Source organism: Tinamus guttatus, unplaced genomic scaffold, assembly GCF_059628265.1.
Source record: "Tinamus guttatus ecotype Peru unplaced genomic scaffold, ASM5962826v1 Tinamus_guttatus_pri_ptg000508l, whole genome shotgun sequence".
Classification (NCBI taxonomy): domain Eukaryota; kingdom Metazoa; phylum Chordata; class Aves; order Tinamiformes; family Tinamidae; genus Tinamus; species Tinamus guttatus.
This window is the reverse complement of record NW_028289042.1, coordinates 791,545-809,000: the sequence shown is the minus strand read 5'-3', so window position 1 is coordinate 809,000 and position 17,456 is coordinate 791,545.

Genomic DNA, 17,456 nt, shown 5'->3' with positions numbered 1-17,456 from the left:
ATCATAAAACCACTCCGGAGGTTTTCTCCTGTTCCTCAGAAACCCCAAAGCCCATGTGGAAAATGGTCTGCACAAACATGTGGGAATGTTCTGCTGAGTCACTCAAGGCCAAGCACTAAAATCCTGCACAGAGAGATTTTCAGACTCGAGAGCTGAGTCACGCTGGCAGGCAGGGCTCTTGGAAAGGAAGCTCAGGTTGAGGTTTAGGCTTTCTTGTGTTTTCTTAGTAATCAGACATGTCAAATCCCAGAAAGGGGTTAAGTTCAAACACTAAGGCAGAGTCAGAGAGCTCTGATGGAAATGAGTTGCAGGGCGTTTCATGGTGCTTTAGCTCCTCCCTAGCCAGTATCTGGCAAAACATGCAGATTTCTTCCTTTAAGAGCTGCAAACTGCCAAACCACTATTAAGCCTTAAATTTGTGCTGCCGGAGTGAGCAAACTATTTATAGAATAACAAATTAAACGAGTTTGCTGGACCTAATTCATATTTGGTGACTTCACCAAGTTGCATAAGGGTAGATTTTAAATTACCACCTTTGTATAATTCTTTTCAGCCTTTTCCCATTTTTTTTCCTGTTGCTTTGCTCTGCCCTGTGTTGACTGGAGCTGGGCACCATATTTTTGCAGGAGTATTTTAATTGGTATATTTCTGACATTTTTTCTTTATATCAGAGTTCTGTTGCTGTGACGTGGCCCTGGCCATCCCGAGTACAGCGCTGCTCAGCACCCTGCTGCAGTCAGAGGGATCTATTGGCCTCTAAAAGTCTATGTATAGGATTGTGCTATAGTCTATGCCTGACAGCACAGGGGTCATCTTGGAAGGGATGGAAAGCATATTTAAATTCTTTAGTACTTACCAAAAGCAAGTTTAGAACAAAATATTGTCTCTACAAAATACTGGCCAAAGCACTGTTGGCGAAAGTGCTTTATTAAAGAATATTTCATAATTTGCATAATGAACACATGACAAATAACATACTTGAACATACACACTGCAATTTTTAACTGAGCACCCAGAAACCAAGGAATTATGGATGTTGAACACTTCTGAAATACTATTTGAACTCCCCAAATTGAGATATAGACAACTACATTGACAAAATGTTGACCTTTCTGATAACACAACTTTGAACACTGAGACAAACCCTTCAGCTAAGGACACAATCTATTTATAATCCAGAGGAACACGGAGAACTGCTTTCCTATTGCAAGCAGCTCCTATAAACTGCTGAGAACTTCTCACAAGACGATAAGCAAGCCCCGCTGCCAGTAAAGTCAAAGTGCTCTGCAGGCTGCGTGCAGCTTCTCAGCAAAGGGGAGCTCTAGTTCTCAGCCTTTGGGAAACAGAAATAAAGCAGCATATCTGCATCAGCTTGCAATGCCACTTTCAGCTTGTCAGGTAGGACCATTTTTCTTATTTCAGGATACATCATGGCAGCACGTGACCTTTTGGTTGGAATAAGGATTTAGTGTGATTTTCTAAAGCATTTCAGAATCTAACCACTTTTTAAAATCTCAGTGTCTAGCTAAGAGCCCATATTGCTTTACCAACGCAGCCTCTTTGAGCAGGTAAAGCAGCAGCCCGGGGACGGTTTTGGCATCTCTGCCTCACATGATGGAAAGTAGTAGCTGAGCTCACATGAGAAGGTGTGTCCTGTTTCCCCTGGTTAACGGGGACAGCAAAGCGCCCCTCGGGACTGCGCTGCAGCTGAAACACTTCCTCTGTTGTAAACAACAAGTTGTGCCCTAGGAGAGGAGCAGCTGGAAGGGCCTGCAGGATGAAATGTGCTTCGCTCAGGTGGGCTTCCCTCCTCGTGACACAGCCCTGCGAGAAAGCGCCCAGCGCCCGCAGCCTTCAACATCGTAACCTTTCAAGAACCATTCACAGGCTTATGAGGTATTTAAGGACATGAATAAGGAAGTGAGAGTATAAACATAGCATGAAATCTGTCAACATGATCTCCGACTGTGTTCATAAACTGAGGGTGTTCTGGTATTTTGGAACTTTAGATTTTTGGGTAAAAACACACCTGAATGTAAAAAGCAGCTGAAAGTTTCAGGCCTAAGGCTTCACTTCAGTGTTCTTAATGACTTAGCTGAAATGATGAGATAGAAACCAGTCCTTGGCTTGCCTTTAAATATTTTAAAGCTCTGCTACCCAACAATCTACATGATCTAAATACTGTGTTGGCATATGAAAAAAAAAAAGAAAAAGGCAAGGAAATTGACTTTAAACAAAAGTCAGATACGGCTTCAATTCCCCCTCAAAAAAGAGAATTTAAATGAGGTGTTGGAATGTAACTTAGATGTTTAACTTTCAGTTTTAATGAGCTCTTAGGTAGTGTTTGAAACAGGGGTTAAATCCAACCTTTGAATCGGACAAAGCTTGAAAAGCTCTGCGAGAGGAATGTGATACTGCTGCAGCCGGAGGTTATTAGCAGCGCGTAACTGACGTCTCTGCAGTGGAAGCTGAGGAGAGCAGGGGCTCTGCCAACCAACCTCCTGCATCCTGGAGCTCTTCAGAGTGATAAAGGTTTCCTGTGTTCTCAAATGCAGTTATCTACTATGCTCCAAACAATTTTTCATTAAAAGGCTCCTAATGTCCTCAGCAGACAACATACCAGGTGCTTCTGTATCTCTGGAAAAGGCTGGGCTGGAAACATGGAAGTGACTCCATATAAACAAATCAGTAACCACATACACACTGTGGTATTTTTCCTGATAGGCTGACTACAGTCATGATGACAAAGTGATATCAGTCACCAAAGGTGATATAGGCAAGTCACGGCCGCCTGTCGCACAGCAATGCCTGCAAACACACGGGACTCTACCTTAAAGACTGGCCTGTAAATTGCTGATGCATCTCCAGCACTAACTGACCCACCTGGGGCAGGCAGCTGCACCGTCACCGCTGGGCTGGGAGCTCCACGTGGGATCGGTCCTGTTCGCTGTGCAAAATGAGGACAGAAGGAAAATCACCAGGGTGCTCTGTGGCGAGGGCAGCACGAACGAGCATGCAAGTCCCATTACCATCAGTATAATGGCTTGAACAAGCATGATGCACATCCTAGAAATGCTTTGACAGAGATTAGATTTCAGCTATCGAGTCCAGATAACTTGATGTCCTTAATTTTTCTATTCAATGAGATTGATGTAAAAGACTTCTGAGGCTTCTGTTCCCACTTTGCTTTCTTTAGAGAACTCTAGCATCATTCACAACATAAGTGCCCAGGGCCCTATCTATTGCAGGCCCTGGAGAAAGGCCAGAGGACTCTCCTCTCTGCCTCATTTAAAAGGAATAGATTTGATCTTTGTTCCTGATGCTCCCTCTCCATTCCAGACAGATCCCTAATGCTTCAGAGGAAAGAGATGCTGCACAGGGTGCAATGAGACACGAGGCTGGTGAGGGCCTTCTTTTTCCCTTCCCTTCCCTTCCCATGCCCAACTCCAGCTGGATGGGTGTCAGAGGGACAGGGTTTATCTGCAGTGCATTTCACAGGTTTGCTCTGAATTTAACTGCATTCACACTGGTACTTAACATGCAATACGCAGGAACAGTTGTGTCCAGCTGGGAATGGCAATCCCATCTGCAATGCAGTCAAGGAGCCCCCTAAGACTAGGGACTGGTGAACAGTGGAACTGCAGCTTAAACACTAACGTGGAGAAATAAAAAGGCCAAAACCGCGTGTTCAGATGTGGCTCCAGGACTGCTCAGGCTTCTCCTCTCTCTTCTGCCTCCTGAACTGATAGAGAGATCAATGCTATATGAAGGAAGAATGTCATCTTTATGTGCACTTTGGATCCTTGTGCGACGCTTGTAAACTAGACTGGCTCTTTCTTCACCAGGGCTCTGGCAAAGGCTCAAATCCTGTTTGGATCAGACTGAGAAGAGCTGCAGGAGGAGTCTATCCCTTCAGGATAAAAGTAGGTACATCCTTCCCTTGAAATGATGCCACGTTCTTCTACCGACATCCCACTTATTCTGCCAACTCCCTATCTTGGTGCAGTTCTCACCTGCCTCCTTGTGCTCTGGCAAGTTCATTCACCACCACAGTCCCCTGCTGAGGCCTGAACTTCATGGCCCTTTGGAGAAGACTGTCTGGGCCCTGTGTTGGCCCTGTCACTGCAGGTGCTTAGTGCTGGGCTGAAAGTAAGTATGAGGAAAGCACATGGAGAGGATACAGCCCTCATTAGGTGATGAAAATAAAGAAATGGTGCCAGGCTGCAAGAATGGTAACCTGCTTCTGCACATTACAGAAGTCCCATCTGCTTAGGGGACTCTGCAGGTCCCTGGGAGGAGGTTCCCAGCTCCCTCCCAGGTCCTCTACAGGTCCCTCTGCAGGACTCTGGGACTACTCTGTCAGTCCCAGCTGGAGCACCCCTCTCAGTCACAAACTGGGGAAGGGACCATGCCAGGGGATGTTATATAATACATTATACTACGAGTGTTCAGAAACTGCAAAAATCTTTCTCTTCAAAAGAAATACAATGCTAGACAACATGAAAATCTGCTGTATCCACTCCCCCCTCCCCCCAAAACCCTGGCATCTCTATCCCAAAGATTGCTGCTTCCTCCCCTACTTATTTGATTGCCCAGATGATAAGGCATTGCATCAGTTAAAGAAACCTACAGCCAAAGGAAAACCACATCAGTTGGAAGGAAAGGTCCATTTACTCTAATAGCACTTAGCAAGAGGGGAAAAAAAACCTTCTAGAGCCATGTTGCTGGCTTACAGTTTAATTAATGCCCTTCACCAGCATAAATTACTATCATGAGGCAAATGGCCTAGCCCAGGCTATGTGGACGCTTGCCAAAGAAAGCAACTCCAAGAGATGCTAGAGGGAACTCTCTGCAGCTTTCCTGTCATTTGTAGTGTACTTCGTGTTGAACTCACACCAAATATAAGACATATTCCACAAACTTATCTTCAGGTTGCCAGAAAAGTCAGGCATCTCCTTAATCTAGGGGAGCAGCAATGATTTGGGAAGATCCTTTTAACACAAAATTGTTTAAGTCAGGAAAGAGCCTGCAAAAATGAAGACACAGTCATGGGGAAAAGGCAAAATACACCAGCACTGGGTTAAGACCTATAAATTGGAAAGTGATCTCGTTGTTCTCCTTTGTTTTTCTCCAGAGCATTATTATAGTACAGAGCAGAGAGACAGAGGACAGGAAAATGGCTGATGTGCCACAGGCAGCAGCTGATGGGGGACACATGCTGATGTGTCAGCATGTGATGTGGGGCAGACAACCCTCCTGCAGCTCACAGGCTTTAATACTTCCATCAGATTTCCAAATGCTTAGTAATGTTTTTTTTTTCTTTTTTGATTTAGCACAATGTTTAGCTCAATGTTCAACAAAGGATTCATTGTTATTTATTGCAAAAATCACTGAAAATGTCTTTCCATCCCACAGAAACTGCAACTAATTCTGCCCATAAAATAAGGTAAAATGTACCCATGAATCATGGTAGTAGTATTCCATGCACAAGAAGACATGCAGCAAGCTTGATTAACACTTTATACAAAGGTGTATCTATTTTTCACAGGGGGCTGTTTGAGTCAGACTAGGAGCACGATCCATTGCTGACTGCGCCCCTGAGAACATGCAGCATTTCTGCAAGGCCTCCCAGTCTGCTATTCAGAACATTCAACCAACATATCCACCTTCTCAAATTTTTGTTCTTTTTTCTTTCTTTACCAAATCACTGCAAAACGCACTCAGCAGTATGAGACTAGTATTTCTCAGCGGCCACCACCTTGATGTGTTATTCCTCTACGCTTCTTCCAAATCCTATTCCATTCCTTATAAGGCTACTCAAGCCATAGGAAAAGGAACTGTTTTGCTTTCTGCAGGACGAAAGACCAAAATGAAACAACATCCTCTGAATAATCAGGATAACTCTATACAGGTTACCAGGATTAGGCTGCTTTGCCCCCATGAGGATTTACTGTGTCCTTTGTTTATCTGCAAAACATATCCTGCACAGCCAATTAAGGCTTCTTCCAGCTTGAGACCTTGAAACTGATCTTATTTCATACTTTCATTAATGACCTTGGCACAAGAAAATGAAAACAAGCTAATGAAACCAGTGTGTATCATGAGATTGAAAGGCTTTGTCGATTAGAGGAGGACCAGGGTATTGCACACGTGGACTAAGTGACATAGGCAGGATAAAACTGAAGATCAGGTGTATAAGGCCAAGTATTTAGGGATTAACACCAGAATTTCTGCTACATACATGGAAGCCCATTATTCAGCAGCAAAATAGGAGGACCTCACATTTCCAGCTGAGCACAATCTGACAACCCCTTGCTAATGTGATGAGAAACCTAAACATGTTGCCACGAGGTACAATACTCATTTCCATCAGTAAGAGAGAGAAGTCAGTGTGCTAGCACTGCAAGTCCTACTGAGATCCCACTGGGATGCTCCAACATGCCAAGTATTCCGTGTTGCACAGTGACAAATCCATGTTTCACAGATCCTGAAGCTGCCTGGAGCAGCCGAGAGCCTCCCATATAGGAGCCTGCCAGTCAAGGAGGCTCCTACCTTGACACGTGTCCACAATTTGCTCAGTGTCCAAAGACACTGGAGAAGGGGAGTGGAGGGATAAGAGAGGATGGTAGTAGTAGTGTTTTGGGGTGAAAAACAAATGGGACTCCATGAATCAGTTTAGATGGAAACTGGGACCTTTCTATCCAACAGATAGAAAGATTCCTACAGATTCCTACACATGGAAGGAGGCACATAAACATTCTCAGAAAAAAAAAAATCCTTAGTTGCCTGAGAAGCAGCTCAGCTCAACTCAGCTCAGCTCTCTCGGGAGCTGCCTTAGCAAAATGCCAAGAAGTAAGTCAATCTTCCTTGCCAAATTGGAACAGACATTATCATCTACCTCCAACTAACCAAACGCTTCTTTTTTGTTCAGGTTTTCAACTGAGCTGTGAAGCCTTTCGTAGTGTTTTGATATCTGATCCCATCTTTCCCCCATTGTCTCCCCCAGCTCAACCCATTCCTTCCACATGCTGCCTACAGGCATCCGAGGGATGAGAGGAATTAAAGAAGAGAATGTCTCATATGAGGATCTGGTACTTAAAAACAGGTTTCAAGTAGCTCTTTTGCCATGAAGCAGCATCAATGTTTCAGGAGCATGAAACCAGTGGAAAGGCAACAACTGGCTAGGGGCCAGGCAATCATTTGGCAATGTCAGAGATGCCAAGATTTAGTCATCCTAAATTGCAGATATGGGAATATAACATAGGGGAAAAAAAAATAGTGCATTTTTTAAGGACCATAGAAAACACTCATGCACAGACTCCCCTCCTGCAACTCCTGGAAGTTTTCTTGGAAACACCCTCAGGTTCTGAGGCTGCCATAAATAGTCACAGAATTTTTTTATAGTTTTTGTATTTTTTTCATATAGTTGTTCTTTTTTTTTTTTTTACTCCAAACTGATTCCATCTTCAACGAATGCTGGGATCTTCAAGGACAAGAGCATTTTTAGCCACCTTCTCGGTTGCATCAAGCTCTGCTGTTGTCACTGATGCAGGTTAAAAAAAAAAAAAAAAGTGGGAGTGCACTTTAACTTTCACTGAGACCAAGGATTAACTGTGCAGATTAAGGCTAGTGCTCAATGTCTTGATTAATGATCTAGAAAAGAGTGAACAGGCTCAGTTTACAAGTGACACAATGTTATTTGACAGTCAGCACAGAAGCTTGAGATGTGGCTGTGAGTAAGTACATACAGACCAACAAATGCTGGTTGAATGAACTACATAAAACAGAGGAAACACCATGTTATCAAATGCTGTCTTGGAAGAAATTATCTATTAATGTGGTCAGCAAAACAAAAACATTACCAGCATGTTCAGCATCACTCTGAAAAGCTGACAAACATAAGGAAGCATCAGACAGAAAAAAAAAAAAAGAAAATTCAGAAGTATTAAACCACTCCCTAAATCAATATATCCACACCTTGAAATCCTGTGTTCAGTTCTGATTCTCCCACTACAAAGACGGATGAGAAACAGAAGTTTAATACAAGTATAATATAAGGATTTCAGAAGCATGGATGGACTAAATGATATTATGCAAATTCTACAGTGGATGTATTAGGAAAATCTTAAAGCAATTAATTAAATACAAAGGACACACATTCACAAGAGGCAACATTTTCCTCTGATTTACACGGGATTAAAATCTGGCTTTATCCTTTTAATGTGAGTCATAAGGAGTTTGTACTCTGTCAAAGCCAAGTGCTAAATGACTCCCAATGACAACCATCCTACTTAACAGACCCTACAACCACTGCTCATTCAAAACAATTAGATTTCTATGTGCCCAGAATACTAATAAACCCAACTGCATCAGCAATACGGAATAGCCTTCTCCAGCTGAAAATACATGAGTTTGAATTAAAGTATTTAAGTAGGAAGCAAAAGGGGAAAAAATCACTCCACCCCAAAATGGCTCTTCAAACATAGTACGAGATGTAGCCCTATGTACAGACCTCATCTAGGGTCTGATTACCATTTTAGTGGTAACTGAGTTAACTCATGTGAACTTAATTAGTGTACATGCTTTATACTGGTCCATTAGGAGCAAATTTCAGCCATAATGAATGTATATCTAACTGTTCTTGCACTTGCAGACTTTGATTCATGTCCATCCTATCTCATTTTATCTAGGAGTATAGCTGCTTAAGGAGCTGGAAAGAGACAGACACCTCCAAAAGATGGGAAGAACTTTCCTCTGGAAATGCCCGGTTACTTTCCACAGGCTTCACGGAGATGTTAAGGCCACTATGCTCAGAATTTCATCAAGTTGGAATTCTGCTTACAAGGAAGAAGTCCAACTTTCTGTAGGAATGTCCTAACAGAGTCTTGGAAAACAGACTAAGCATTTCTGGGACATATCCTTCTACTAATCTGTAAGAAAGAATTCTACATATTCAGTACGGGTTTTATTATTCCATCAAATAGTTCGACAAAATGCTAAAAGAGGTTCTTAAATTCTCTGTAAACTTATAATAAAACTGGTGCATTCATTATTTCCCAAATAATTACCTATCACACAAAATCTGGGGCACTTCACATTATTACCATACAGATTGTTTTTCCCTCCACTTTGCCTAAATCTTTTCTTGACATCAAGAACGTATCACCACAGTTACAATGCTCTTCTAGAGACAATATTATTTTCATACAAGGCTCTTCTGCCCTGACTGATGACTACCTGCCAATTCTAAAGAACCTTAAATCCAGTCATCTCTACCAAAGGACTGTTTCCTTATAAAAAAATATGGAATTAAAATGAGATGTTTGAAGAGGTATAGCTACCTTACCATTTGAAACCTTGAACACAAGACTAGTATTCCTATCAGTGGTCTCAAGAGAAAATTGGCCCATTAGCAGGAGAGATTATGAAACCAGCTCTAAAGCACAGCACTTCCTCAGAGATGTCTGGGATATTAAAAACATTTCAAGCAGGAATGCCTTCCAGAAGTGAGAGATGTAACTGATGCTACTTTCTGTTACAGAAAAGAGGAGAGAGGAGGAGAATATGACTGAATATATGGTGAGGCGTGCAAGACGGATGTGGAACTTCTAGAGAGGATCCAGTGTAGAGCAATGAAGATGTTTAAGGGACTATCATATGAGGAAAGACTAAGCAAGCTGGGCCTGTTTAGCCTGGAGAAGAGAAGACTGAGAGGGGATCTGATCAATATGTACAAGTACCTGAAAGGAAAATGTAGGGAGGATGGGGCCAGACTCTTCTCAGTGGTGGCCAGTGACAGGACAAGGGGTAACGGGTACAAGTTGAAACACAGGAAGTTCCACCTCCATGTGAGGAAGAACTTCTTTCCTGTGAGGGTGACAGAGCCCTGGCACAGGCTGCCCAGAGAGGTTGTGGAGTCTCCTTCTTGGGAAATATTCCAAACCCGCCTGGATGCCGCCCTGTGCCACGTGCTCTGGGTGTCCCTGCTGGCGCAGGGGGGTTGGACTAGATGATCTCTAGAGGTCCCTTCCAACCTCAACCATTCTGTGATTCTGTGTGTAATGAAGCAACATATGATGCATTTGGCCCATTGTATAAAATATCGTATTTGAGGAAACAATAGGTGAAGGCCTTAGGTTTTGATGGTTCTTAAGAAGACGACATTGATTGGACTGTGGAAATAACACTAGCATAGTTTGTTACCTTGGGAAGGTTGAACTTTTTAGTTGGTGCACAGAATATTTGCTTACCACATGTCCTAGGAAAATGTCTTTCAAGGTTTGCTTCTTATGTAGCATTATTTATAATGATTCTGATACAGATTGCTGTATGTGATAGTACAGCAGCTGCAAAATTGCTTTTAGAGTATGAATGCTAAGAAGAAAAACCTACTTATAAATAATAACAAAACCCTTTATTTTTTGCATCACATTTTAGAACCACATGTTTGTCCTCTATCATGCTCATTTATTCCACAGTGGATGGATGGAGATTTTATATATTTATTTTCAGTGACAAATTCTGTAGTGGTCGAGAATTATCTGCTGGATTATCAGGTGGGGTCACTGGAAAACTAATGGTCAGTGAAATGTCTGCTTTGAAAAGATGCTTCCACTCTAGATAAGGAAAAGACAGAGAGCACCTGCTATTTAAAATAACTGAACAGGTTAAAAAGGAGAAAAAGAGGAACTTGAAAGGACATCTCTCATGTACCAGGTGACTGCCTTCACCAATGCTGCAAGAACACAGTTTCTTTTTTTCCAAAAGAAAAGTTCTGCAATCTTCTTACGTAAAATAAGAAGTCTGTATTTCTGAAAAGTTTCATAGAGCAGGAAATTCATTTCCTGCCCTGCTTGCATGACGGTGGCACGGAAACGACAGAGCGAACTGGCCAACCACTGCTCCTCCAATATTGCACCCAGGAAAGAAAAATCATCATCTCTCCAAGAAAATATGTGAATGAAATGTCTAAGAAGGTAATCAGCAATGTCGGAAAAAGCAGAGATTTTTGAAATATTTGTTTCATTTAATATAATCCTTTACACTAAAGCTTTCTTCTTAATGATCTTGTGATTTTAATGATCCCTGCATAACTTCTATGCATAGGCAAAGATTTATAAAAACACTGCATTTGAACTTACAGAAATTAAATTAATTCATAGGATTCCCTGTTATTAAGAAGGAGAGCCCTGTTAACTATGTATCAAAAACATCTAGCCTTTCAAAAAACTTTACTGACAGCTACACAAACAATAATTATTTTATAAGAACAGGAAACATTAAGCTGCACTGGGAAGAGCCCATAAAGACTGACATAAGAAAGAATGAAATAAATCCTCAAATTTAATTACAATTTCTCTGATTATCTAATTTGAAAGTCTCTAGAGTTCAAATACATGGGAATTAAATCTGAAAACTCCTCCCAGTGTTACTGTTTTCTGTAGAGAACATCTAGCACCTTCAGACTAAATTCCTTTTTTAGTACTCTCTAGATAAATTTCACATTTAAATCTCTCCATTCAGATGTGTCCTGCTGCAGGAATGGTATTACCTGCCATTGCAGCAAACTGCAATGTGTGATCTTACTATTTTTTGTGCTATATATTATAAGCAAGCTCATTATATCAACAGCAGAGCGTGCAAAGGAGGCTCTCTCATTAGGTTTCTCCAGAAGGCAAAATTTTCCCTGGGTAACCTCATCCCAGTACTGTAGGAAGCAATTCATGGCCTATGTACCTCTTTGAATAGCCTTGAGCTTTTTTTCTTGCTTGGTTGCTCATCCTGCTTATCTGAGGCTTTCTATAACGTTAATATGTGTAGTTAAGTGATACAATTTGCATTAGCATTTGCCATCATTAAGCTTCTTATAATGATGACATATAAGTATGATAACTTTGCTTCAGTAAAGAAATGATGGGGTATGTTAACCATTTTGATTAATTTTAATAATTAAAGATGCATGTACAGTGTACACTGTTCTTGGTTTGACAAAGTGTGTTCAGTCTGGTACATACAAATAAATGTCACTCCCTGTTTCCCCAAGATTGTTCCATTCTCTATACAAGCCCTTATGATGGTGTACCAGGTACATAACCACAACTAGCCAGAGATCCGGCATGCACTTTTTATAGTCCTTAAGTTTCTGATCTTTGCATAAGGAAGATGGTACTAAGCCCTAGTTACTCTTATAACCAAGAATCTTGCAATTACACACTACAGAACAATTCAATACATACACATCCTACTTCTAGCTTAAGGTGATTGAAGACCAAGAACTCTTCAATACTGAATTTGAAAAAAATAACATACCTTGAAAAAAATATTCTCTGAGACTTTCTATAAGCTTTGCTTTAGCCTATGAAGCTCACATGAGAAAAGTAGTTGTACCACATGGTCCCACAGCTAACTCTGGCTAACCACTTGTCTGCTTTCTTTACACCTCTTTTTTTTTTTCTGTCTTCTCCTCTTACTTCCTTTATTGTTATGGTTTGTTTACACTGGGAGTAATTTGCTATTTACAGTTTTGTTGGCATTGCTCCCTTAGCACACTCTATTTCCAAAAGAAAGTGGCTTTTTTCCTAGAATGGAGTTGCCACATAGGCAATCACCCCAGCCTGCCTACAGTGGTATCATTACTAGTGATTCCTTTACCAGACAGTTTCCTACACAGAGCAATACTTGACTTTTAACTACCTATCGACCCTAACATTAAATGGCACAGAATAAAAGAAACAGAAATAAACAAAAATAAAACTCTAGTATCTAGCACATAAAGAGAATTTGATTGGATGTTTTCAGATCATTCTTTCTGTTCTGTTTTTTCTCCTGTCACCTGATCTAGCAACACACATTACCTCTCTGCACCAGCTTTGCCTGCTTACACCCCCAGGCGATTGCAGCTACACAGCACTCTAAGAAACCAAACCAATTACCTGCCTGTAGCCTCAGGGTCTTCCTCACACCTTCCTCCTACTCTTAGCTGTGTTTCATGCCACGAGCCATTGCCCTTGTGTAATCGGGGTGCCTGGTGTCACATCTTCCCTTCGGACATGTGTGGACAGCTGTAGGGGAAGATAGAGATGGAAAGGAAGAAGTGCAGGGATCAAAGGCATAACAGAAAGAGCTCTCTGAATTTACTAAACAACCAACTTATGAAGTCTTTCCAAGTACCAGTGCACCTTTATACATTTCTGTTTTACTCCCCTGTGCCCCCTTTCCTCTGATACTACCCTTAAAGTTATGGTAAAGGTGTAGGGTTTATGCTTTCTGCCCCATGCATTTCATGTCTTGCACATCCATTCCTGCCACCTGCTCTTGACATTTGTCATGACCATTGGCAAAATATCAAGAGAGCCAAAAAATCTATACGTATCTATTGCAATATAGACATTTTATAAAACTAGCAATATCATAGCACCACAAAAAATTGTTCATGGATGAGAGACCTTAATGGTACAATCCCCAAAACTGTGCAATTTTTCTTGGATACAAGCAAGCCATACAATTAGAAAAGGGAACTAGTTACTTGTGATGAAAGAATAATCAAATCATCATTAAAAGGAAATTAGCTGCATTTATCTTAATTCTATGGCCCAACTGTTACCTCCTGATAGAAAAAGCTTCAGGAGGCTAAAATTTACTTGACAGTCTCAATGACTTTTGCCACTCCTGCTTGTTCAAGCATGAGTGCACCCTGTATTAGGTTCTGACACAGCAAATTGCATTTAACTAAGGAAAAAACATTAAAAGGGTACCTGTTTCTTTTTCTTAAAAGATACTCTACTTTTTATGCTAACAGCAAAGGGAAGTGTTGTGTGTTTGGTCAGCAGCTTCCCTCATCCATAGGTCAAAAAACGAAAGGCAAACTATATGAGAGGAGAAGATGCAAACACAGATAAATAGGTTTGATTCAGAAAAAAAAAACACATCAAAACTGACCTTACACCAGTCTCCCACCCTGACACTTACCTTCCTAATCCAAAATACTCCTTGAATCCCCTTCTACCATCAATAGAAAACTGTTTGCCTAAGAACAACACTCAATACTAACTACATACTCAGCAACTTCCTTTAGAGGTCTGTTCTCCCCAAAGCTCAAAAATCTTAACATTTCATCAAAGAAGTCCAAACCTACAGCCAGAGTGACTCCTCTAAACTTGAAAGTTGGCCAGTTGGAGGCTAAGTCTTTTGCCAGCTTCATGGAAAACTACCCAAATATGGTAAACTTAAAAAAAAAAAATCAGTATGCTCAGTTGACATCTTTCAATTTGTCAGCAAAATTTTCTGAAGATTCCATACTTCAGCTCTCACATAAGACTATTTATTATATGTCTACTCCTCCTACACAAGTCTTTTTCTCTACCCAGTCTTACTGGGAGTTAGGAAAGTGAAGAAAGGCAGAGAGAACAGCAGCAAAAAGAAGGGTAGCGTGGAGCACAAGACGGAGAGCGTAGTAAGGCTAGAAGCTGAGCAGAGAGCAGGATACAGAACAGGATGAGATGGGACAGCAAAATAAATCCAGAGACGGGTGAGAGGCAAAGAAAAAGATAGGAAGAAGCAGGCAAGAAAAGTCTTGTAATTGCCTTTACGAACATGGAATATATTGCCTTACAATTATGCAAACATATATGAATCCTACTTGTAAAATGACACTTGAGGCAGGATCCCAAATTGCTCTGCTTTTTCTACTGCTACCCATTACAGGACCATTTCCAATAGTGAGAAGTTTGTTTTTAATCTAAAGAGCTCAGTCACACTGATATTCAGTGGTAGGCCACGCAAATCCTGGAACTCAAGTTTGCTTTTTCTGTTTGCCAGTTTGGGGTTGTTGGTGGTATGTTTACCTTAATCCATGGTGCCACATGCCTGTTTTGTGAAGAACCATCCTCACTTGCCATGACTCGGTACACAGGACAGGCCTGGCACGGAAATCAGGCAGGGAAATTCTTGTCTGTAGTATCTCTATGTCACTTGCTGCAGAGATGAAATGCATGTGAGGGAGGAGGCTGCATCTGCCAGAACAAAAGGAGAGTCTTAGAGTTAAGACAGACAACTAAAGCTCTAGAAAACTAGATTCTACCTCTGTCCTAAAGTTCGCATGTAATTCTAAGCAATTAGCATTTGTGCTTCTCATTTGTCTCCTCCACCTCATTTAAATAATATATGACATGAGTTGCAGAGATGTTGAATCTGCAGGTACACTTGAAGTCAGTGGGAGGAGGGCTTTCAGTATGCATCAAATACTATAAAATGCTTTCTGCTCTGGAAATGAAGGTCTTCAGTTTCTTCACATATATCTCTAGAAGTGCTGATATTTTTAATTTCCTGGATATAACATATGATAACACCATCCATTCCATAACCATGTTACAGAGAAAAAGTCATTATGTTTAGCAGAGTGACAGCACTCCTGCAATGGAAATTAATACGTTTCAATTCAGTGAAATATAATTCTGTGCAGTAAACTGTACATTAAATTAATTATACATGCAATAAGCATTAAAAGAAATACTAAATAGAAACACAGAATTGTTTGGAAAGTCTACTGCTATCTCAGGTGACTATATCACTTAATTTTTCTTATAAGCTGCTCACCTTCAGAGTAGGTGGACTTCTTGTCCTCAATAAAATAAAGTTGTCCCACAGTTTCATTGCTCTGAGAAGCCAGGATCTTCTACTTTTTTTGGCTTAAGTTCATTAATGGACAATTTCAACATATTTCTCCAACCTTGTTGTTTACTTCTTTTGGGATGTGAAACCTCTTCTTAGCCTTTACATTGCTAAACCACAGGCAAGAAATTCTTGTAGCCTCTTCTCATAGAAGCTCTCCAGAAAACATCAACCCTGCTGCGAGATGGGGCTCCTGGGAGTAAACTGGCTTACGGCTCTGTTGTTAAAGAATGTATCATGATAAGGTCTTAAGACACATAAATCCACATGACCCTAATCTGAAGGGACCTTGACATATCATAGGCCCGCACCTAGGCAGACTTGCCCATGCACAGTAGACTCTACATGATCTGTGCAGTTAAGTCCAGTTCCATCGCACAGCTGGTATCAAGCGCTCCATGCCTTCATTAGGTCAGCTTTGCCTTTGATTAGGTCATGTCTGCTCAAAAAAGGTCTACTTATCCATAGTTTATAGGTGGAATAATTTATCTCTGCGATAAGACTTTGCGTCCCTGCTCAAGCAGGGGGGTTGGATTAGATGATCTCTAGGTGTCCCTTCCAACCTCAATCATTCTGTGATTCTGTGAGACGTGATAGCAATCCAGTAGTTCTGTGGTGCAACTGGTCAATTTGGATTTGTTCTTTTCTTACCACTTTCACTTTATATGTAACTGGACGTACTCATTAGGCACTTAGGTGAAAACGAGAGAATATCCTATTGACAAGGAAAAAGGCAACATAAAACTGTAGTTTTAAAGTTGCCAGGACAGTAATTTCTAGGATAAGCTCAATAAAGCTTTACCGTAGAATTTCATTAACTTTTAATGAGGCATTACAAATAGGTTCTTTCCTATAAGGGAGTAAGTGCCCGAAATTACATGACAAATAGTGGATTCTCCGCAGCGCAAACCTAACTTCCACATACATAATCCCTGTTCTAGTCCAAACAAAGATCAAGAAGCCATACGAGCTGAGACAACATCCCGAGGTTGATTCAGAGAATTCATCACCCATCTGGATGCCCAAGTTGCTGAACATGACTATATTTGGCGATGCTGAAATCAAAGGTGAGAAATTTCACCACTTGGGCACAGAGCCCCGGTGGCTCTGCCCCCGGTGGCTGCGAACCCAAACTCGCCCCAGGCCTCACGGGCAGTATCTGATCCTCTCCTGGATTTCGCGTGCTGAGCGTTGTGGCAAACAGCACAAAGCCGCTATCTCTTTGCCACTTCCCAATGCTCAGGCAGCAGCAATCTAGAAAAAAAAATCAGAAAACTCTGAAGCGTGAAGAAAGATCACCCCAGTGGCACTGTGAAAATCCACAGCACAGCTGTTACCCCATGTACATTAACTCGTGGATGGAGAGCATTTATTAGGCACTACATGAAAGTACCTGCCTGGAAGCCTCATCTCCCCATCGTATCTCGGACCCCCAGGATTCACCTCACATGGACAAGGAGAAAAGGCAACACGCGGGCTGTCGCGTAGGCCGGGCGCTCATCTCCCCCTGCCCGGGCCTCACGGCAACGTTACACCTTTAAAATCCGACTTTCACCCTAAAAACGGCTTCTACCCTAAATCCCGGTTTTCACCCAGACCTGGGAATCCGCAGGACCCGCCCAGACTCGTCCCCAGGGGAGGCCGAGGCACCCGACCCCGCCGCAGCCCCCGCGGGCGGGCCCAGGCCGCAGCCCGCGGCGCCATCTCCGCTCGGCGCCGCCCCGGCCCCGGGCGCCTCCCGCCCCGTGGCCCCTCGCGGGCTCCTCCTCGGGCGGCGCCTCCCACCC